This window comes from Chiloscyllium punctatum, chromosome 21, assembly GCF_047496795.1.
Source record: "Chiloscyllium punctatum isolate Juve2018m chromosome 21, sChiPun1.3, whole genome shotgun sequence".
Classification (NCBI taxonomy): Eukaryota; Metazoa; Chordata; class Chondrichthyes; order Orectolobiformes; family Hemiscylliidae; genus Chiloscyllium; species Chiloscyllium punctatum.
Window position 1 is genome coordinate 16599285 of NC_092759.1, and position 7500 is coordinate 16606784.

General features: G+C 46.9%; 1 long non-coding RNA gene across 1 annotated transcript in view; it reads left to right on the plus strand.

Annotated features, from left to right (window-relative positions):
• Nucleotides 1-7500, plus strand: part of LOC140492378 (uncharacterized) — a 59058-nt gene that overhangs the window by 26738 nt on the left and 24820 nt on the right. The window contains exon 2 of the long non-coding RNA XR_011963545.1: nucleotides 802-1037. This is a non-coding gene — a long non-coding RNA (uncharacterized lncRNA). The remainder of the gene's footprint in view (nucleotides 1-801; nucleotides 1038-7500) is intronic.

Sequence of the window (7500 nt, forward strand, 5' to 3'; positions counted from 1 at the left end):
TCAGAGTATTGAGTACAGGAGTTGGAAGGTCATGTTGTGGCTGTACAGGACATTGGTTAGGCCACTGTTGGAATATTGTGTGTAATCCTGGTCTCCTTCCTATTGGAAGGATGCTGCGATACTTGAGAGGGTTCAGAAAGGATTTACAAGGATGTTGGAAGGTTTGAGCTACAGGGAGAGGCTGAACAGGCTGGGGCTGTTTTCCCTGGAGTGTCGGAGGCTGAGGGGTGACCTTATAGAGGTTTATCAAATCATGAGGAGCATGGATAGGGTGTTAGACAAGGTCTTTTCCCCAGGGGTGGGGGAGTCCAGAACTAGAGGGGCATAGGTTTAGGGTGAGAGGGGAAAGGGACCTGAGGGGCAACGCTTTCACACAGAGGGTGGTGCGTGTGTGGAATGAGCTGTCAGAGGAAGTGGTGGAAGCTGGTACAATGATGGCATTGGATGGGGATATGAATAGGAAGGGTTTAGAGGGATATGGGCCAAGTGCTGGCAAATGGGACTAGATTAAAAATCTCGCAACACCAGGTTATAGTCCAACAGGTTTAATTGGAAGCACACTAGCTTTCGGAGCGCTGCTCCTTCATCAGGTGATCAGGTTGACTATCACCTGATGAAGGAGCGACACTCCGAAAGCTAGTGCTTCCAATTAAACCTGTTGGACTATAACCTGGTGTTGTGTGATGTTTAACATTGTACACCCCAGTCCAACACCGGCACCTCCAAATCGGGACTAGATTAGGTTAGGATATCTGGGCGGCATGGACAGGTTGGGCTGAAGGGTCTCTTTCCTTGCTGTAGGTCTCTCTCTCTGCGACCTAGTTCGGTAGAACTGCCTGCAACCCAACCAGAAATGTATCAACCTCCGACTTGAAATGAATGACTGACCCGCTGAAGAGCAAACGTTTCCCCCACTTTGTGTGTCAAGAGTGCTTCCTGACAAATGAGACGCTTGCCTTCATCCACCGTGCCACAGAGTGGAAGAGCCGGGTGGTGACGTTGGAGTTGTACAGGGCACTGCTGAGACCACAGCTGAGGTAATCTGTGTTGTAAAGGGTGTGAGAGCACTGGAGGGGGTACAGAGAAGACGCATCTGGATGTATCCCTGGGATGGAGACATTGAGTTGTCAGGAGAGATTGGATGGGCTTGGATTGGTTATCTTTAGACAGAGAGGCGGGATTGAGGTGTGGGAGATTGCGAGGAGTATGGGACAGGGCGGATCGAGAGTAGCTGCTCCCCTTGGTTCGGGGCTCCCTCACCAGAGGGGTATAGTTTTAGGGTGGCGGGGGGGCAGGAGGTTTGGGGGCGTGTGGTGGTTTGGGGAAAAAAACTTTCCCACTCAACGGGAATCCAGAATGCACTGTCTGGGAAGGTAACGGAGACCGGAAACATTAAAAAAAAATGTGGATGAGCAATTCAAATATCATTAACATTCAAGGGTCTGGGAAATTGGGATTATTGGACTTTTAGCGTAATTTAGGCACTCCATTTTGATTCCTTGCCTTAAAGGAGGCACTATGATGAAAAAATAAAAGTTCACATTATCACCAACCTCAGGAAGGTTTATATCATGTCCTCATCAGGACACTCTGCAAGAATACGCATGTTAAAAGGAAAACTGCATTTGTATTATAAAGGGATGAGAGTGCTGATTGGTTGGCAAATGATTGCTAGGGCATTGACATTGCACCAAGGCGATGATGACTGACATTTAACTGACGGGGTTTTGGTGAGTGGATTAGGATTGCCGGTCAGGTTAACGGTATAGAAGCTCCATATGTGAATCCTCACAGCCCTGTTCTTTGTACACAGAAAGATTTTGTGCGCACTGTACCTACTTCAACTCAACACAATGGGGGGACTGCAATTCTTGGCTTTGTTTCTTAGACCAACCCCAGTTTAACACTTAAACAAAGCTTGGAAGTTAACTGTCGGTCATCTGCTATCTGGTGCACTGCCCTTGACAGTGTGTCTGCCAACCAATCAGCATTCTCTTCTTGCACTGATTAAATGCTGTTTTCCCTTGACACTGGCTTTTCTTGCAAACTGTCCTGATGTGCACAAAGCTCCGCCTTAATATGTTTTTTCTCCTAACTGTGTGTTGTTTGTGGAATCTCACTGTGCCTGCATTTTAGCTACGGGGTTTCCTATATTACACACTTCAAGGGGTGGTTTCTCACAGAGTCATCTAGCACAGAAACAGACCTTTCCATCCAACCAATCCATAATCCCAAACTAAGCTACTTTCATATCCCTCCAAACCTTTCCCATTCCTGTACCTAGTGTCGAGAGAGTGGTGCTGGAAAAGCACAGCAGGTCAGGCAGCATCCGAGGAGCAGGAAGATCGACGTTTCGGGCAGGAGACCTTCTTCAGGATTCCTGATGAAGGGCTCATGCCCGGAACGTCGATTCTCCTGCTCCTCGGATGCTGCCTGACCCGGCTGTGCTTTTCCAGCACCACTCTCTCGACTCTGATCTCCAGCCTCTGCAGTCCCCACTCCCTCCAATTCACGAACTTACCCAAATGTCTTTTAAACATTGTAACTGTATCCACATCCACCACTTCCTCAGGAAGTTCGTTCCACACGCGAACCACCCTCTGTGTTTAAAATCTGCCTCTCCTGTCTTTTTAAAATCTCTCTCCTCTCACCTTGAAAGTGTGCTCTCTAGTCTTCAAACTCCCCCACCCCAGGGAAAAGACGCCCTATCTGTACGCCTCATTATTTTATAAACCTCGATAAGGTCACTGCTCAACCTCCTGTACTCCAGTGAACAATAAGCTCCCAGTCTACCCAGCCTCTCTGTATAACCCAAACCCTCCATTCCCTGGTAAATCTCTTCTGAACCCTCTCCAGTTTAATAATCACCTTCCTATAACAGGGGGACCAGAACTGGACACAGTTCTCCAGAAGAGGCCTCACCAATGTCCTGTATAACCTCAACCTGACGTCCCAACTCCTGTACTCAAAAGTCTGAGCGTTGAAGGCAAGCGTGCTAAATGCCTTCTTAACCACCCTGTCTACTTGTGACACAAACATTGAAGAATTATGTACTTGCACCCCTAGATCTCTCTGTTCTGCAACACTAGCCAGGGCCCTACTTTAAGTTTGTATATGTTCTGCCTTCATTTGTTTTACCAAAATGCGTTGCCTCCCATTTATCTAAACTAAACTCCTTCTGCCCCTCCTCAGCCCATTGACCCAATTGATCAAGATCCCCAGACAACCTTCTTCCCCGTCCAGTATGCCGCCAATCTTGGTGTCACTCACAAACTTACTAACCAGGCCTCCTCTGTCCTCCTCCAAATGACAAACAAAAGTGGACCCAGCACCGATCCCTGTGTCTCTGCTCTGAACACCACTGCCCGCTGTCTCTTCCCGTCAAGCCAATTTTATACCCAGTTAGGAAGCTCGCCCTGTGTGATCTAACTTTACTGGATGCAGAACCTTGTCAAAGGCTGTCCTATGATGACAGAAGGTGCTACAGAAATGCAATTCCTTGTGTTTGGAGCAGAGTTGCTGTAATTCCACCCTCCAGCCAGTGGTGGCACCTCAGTGCACAGTTTGTACTTCCCAGTCAACTTTTGTGAAGTTAAAAGTCACACGGCACCAGGTTATAGTCCAACAGGTTTATTAGGAAGCAGTAGCTTTCGGAGCGACGCTCCTTCGTCAGGTGGTTGTGGAGAATAAGATTGTAAGACATGTGCAGTATAAGATTGTGTCTTCTAGTCTTATTCTCCACAATCACCTGATGAAGGAGCAGCGCTCCGAAAGCTAGTGCTTCCAATTAAACCTGTCGGACTATAACCTGGTGCCGTGTGACTTTTAACTTTGTACACCCCAGTCCAACAATAGCATCTTCAACTCATAACTTCTGTGAAACTCTGCTTTCTACTGCTTTGCAAATGGATATCGGTTAATCTTAAACCAAGAATAACAGTATTAAACCGTGGTATTGTATAGGAAGGAACGCAACATGAAGTGTACTTAAGTGCCCATTGCAAAGGGTGTTTGTGCTTGGGTACCTGTGTCCATAGGAGACAGTGAGGACTGCAGATGCTGGAGGTCAGAGTCGAAGTGTGTGGTGCTGGAAAAGCACAACCGGTCAGGCAGCATCCGAGGAGCAGGAGAATCAACGTAACGGGCATAAGCTCTTCATCAGGAATGAGGCTGGTGGGCCAAGGGGGCTGAGAGATACATAGGAAGATGGGGGTAGGGGTGAGGTCACTGGGAAGGTGATTGGTCGATGGGGGAGGAGGGTGAACGTGATAGGTCAGAGAGGAGGGTGGAGCAGATAGGTAGGGAGGAAGGAGGACAGGTCATGAGGGCGGTGCTGAGCCCTCATGAGGGTTGGGACTGGGATAAGGTAGAGGGAGGGGAAATGAGGAAACTGGTGAAATCCCCATTAATGCCGTTTGGTTGAAGGGTCCCAAGGAGGAAGGTGAGGCCTCCTTCCTCCTGGTGTCAGGTGATGGAGGAGGCCCAGGACCTGCATGTCTTTGACGGAGTGGGAGGGGGAGTTAAAGTGTTCGGTCACGGGGCGGTGGAGTGTGTGTGTCCCAGAGATGTTCCCTAAAGCACTGTGCAAGTTGGCGTCCTGTCTCCCCAATGTAGAGGAGACCGCATCGGGAGCAACGGAGACAGTAAATCTATGATGGATGTGGAAGGCTCCTTTGGGGCTTTGGATGGAGGTGGGGGGGGGGGGAGGTGTGGACGCAGGTTTTGTAATTCCTGCAGTGTCAGGGGAAGGTGACAGGAGGGGAGGGTGGGTTAGTGGTTGGGGGGGTGTCGTGGATCTGACAAGCGAGTCGCGGAGGGAATGGTCACTCTGAAACACAGATAGAGGTGGGGAGGGAAATATATCCCTAGTGGTGGGGTCCAAGGAGCAGGAGAATCAACATTTCAGGCATAACACTGTCTCAATAGCAAGGCTGACCAACTGATATCAATTTAACGTTATCCTAATGTACAACACTTTTCCCTGTATTATAGAGTCAGACGGTGTGGAAGCAGACAAACATGTGACAATAAACAAATTTTAACATGCCAAACATTGTGTCCACACCCTATCAATAAAAAAGATCTGTATTTCTGCAGCACCATTCACATCCTCAGGGCATCTCAAAGTACTTTGCAGCCAAGAAAGTTTGAGTTCTAGGAAGTGCAGAAAGAGATCCCCTCTCTTTGTTCTGCTCCCCAGGTGATAGTAATGCCAAACAAATCAGACCCCAGCGTAAAATCTGGCTTGATGGACCACAATTTTTAAAATAATTTCTTTCTGTTCCAACCATATTCACGAGAAGTTTGTGATGTTCCTCTAACAGAAAAAACACCTGCATTTATTCAATGTAAGTGAAAAATGAACTCTGTTCCACTGTACCATTGGATACAGTCACTTCATCGATTTCAGAAGGTGGGGTTCAACCCTTTTATCCTGACAACAACCTTAAGGACACCCAAACCCTAGTGAATGTGGTCAGTCCACATTAATGCTTCTGTTCTACTGATATCATTTTGGTAAATTTCTGCATTAATTTAATGCTACTTTCTTTAATTAGTGACTCTATACAACACCCTTTAAGCGAGCTGCTAACTTAGCTCACTTACTGCTTAACTTGTGTTCCTTAACCAAGTTGTTTTATAAGATTACTTCCTCTGTGACACCTTTTGTTTCCTGTTCTCTTGCAAACAGTTCCAGACTTTCCTCCAGCCCAAATACTCATGTTAATGGCATTTTCTGTCTGCCTCTGAGTGAATGAACGTCTCTCTCTCTCTCTCTCTCTGGGTTGTAAAGCTCAAGTTAGTGAATGCCCTTGCAATTATCTCTCCAGACGGCTTGCTGTTCATTTAACTGCTGGGTCCACTTTTGTTCATCATTTATATAAATGATTTGCATAAGAATTTAGGAGGTATGGTTAGTAAGTTTGCAGATGACACCAAACTAGGTGGTATAGTGGACAGTGAAGAAGGTTAACTCAGAGCATAACAGGCTATTGATTCGATGGGCCAATGGGCTGAGAAGTGGCAGATGGAGTGTTGCTGAACAAAGAGACCTTGGAGTGCAGGTTCATAGCTCCCTGAAGGTGGTGTTTGCAAGGTTTCCCATGGGAGACTGGTTAGCAAGGTTATATCTCACGGAATACAGGGAGAACTATGCATTTGGATACAGAACTGGCTCAAAGGTAGAAGACAGAGGGTGGTGGTGGAGGGTTGTTTTTCAGACTGGAGGCCTGTGACCAGTGGAGTGCCACAAGGATCAGTGCTGGGCCCTCTACTTTTCATCATTTATATAAATGACTTGGGTGTGAGCATAAGAGGTATACTGAGTAAGTTTGTAGATGACACCATAATTGGAGGTGTAGTGGACAGCGAAGAAGGTTACCTCAGATTACAACAGGATCTGGACCAGATGGGCCAATGGGCTGAGGAGTGGCAGATAGAACTTAATTTAAATAAGTGTGAGGTGGTACATTTTGGAAAGGCAAATCTTAGCGGGACTTAATGGTAAGGTCCTAGGGAGTGTTGCTGAACAAAGAGACCTTGGAGTGCAGGCTCATAGCTCCTTGAAAGTGGAGTCACAGGTAGATAGGACAGTGAAGAAGGCGCTTGGTATGCTTTCCTTTATTGGTCAGAGTATTGAGTACAGGAGTTCTTCAGGCCACTTTTGGAATACTGCATTCAATTCTGATCATCGCCGCTGTAGGAAGGATGTTTTTAAACTGGAAAGGGTTCAGAAAAGACTTACAAGGATGTTACCTGAGACTGGAAGGTTTGAGTTAGAATGAGGAGGTGGGACTCCACTCACTGGAGTGTTGGAGGCTGAGGGGTGACTTTATAAGATCATGAGGGGCAAGGATAAGGTGGATGGTCAAGGTCTTTACCCCAGGGGTAAGGAGTTAGAGGGATCTGGGGCAAATGCTGGCAATTGGGACTAGATTAATTCAGGATATCTGGTCGGCGTGGATGTGTTAGGCCGAAGGGTCTGTTTCTGTGCTGCATATTCTCTATAACTCTAAGTTCATTCCACACACGAACCACCCTGTGTGTAAAAACGTTGTCTCTCGTGTCTTATTTAAATCTCTCTCCTGTCATCTTAAAAATGTACCCCCTGTGACTTGAAATCCCCCACCCTAGGGAAAAGACACCTCCCGTTAACTCTATCTATATCCCTCATGATTTTATAAACCTGTATAAGATTACCTCTCAACCTCCTACTCTCCGGTGAAGAAAGTCCCAGCCTACCCAGCCTCTCTGTATAACCCAAACCCTCCATTCCCTGGTAAATCTCTTCTGAACCCTCTCCAGTTTAATAATCACCTTCCTATAACAGGGGGACCAGAACTGGACACAGTTCTCCAGAAGAGGCCTCACCAATGTCCTGTACAACCTCAACATGACGCCCCAACTCCTGTACTCAATGCTACAATGATAAATCAGAATAGATTGAAAGTAACACTGGGTCGGCAGTCAGAAAATTCCACAGACGAAGCAATTAACTTA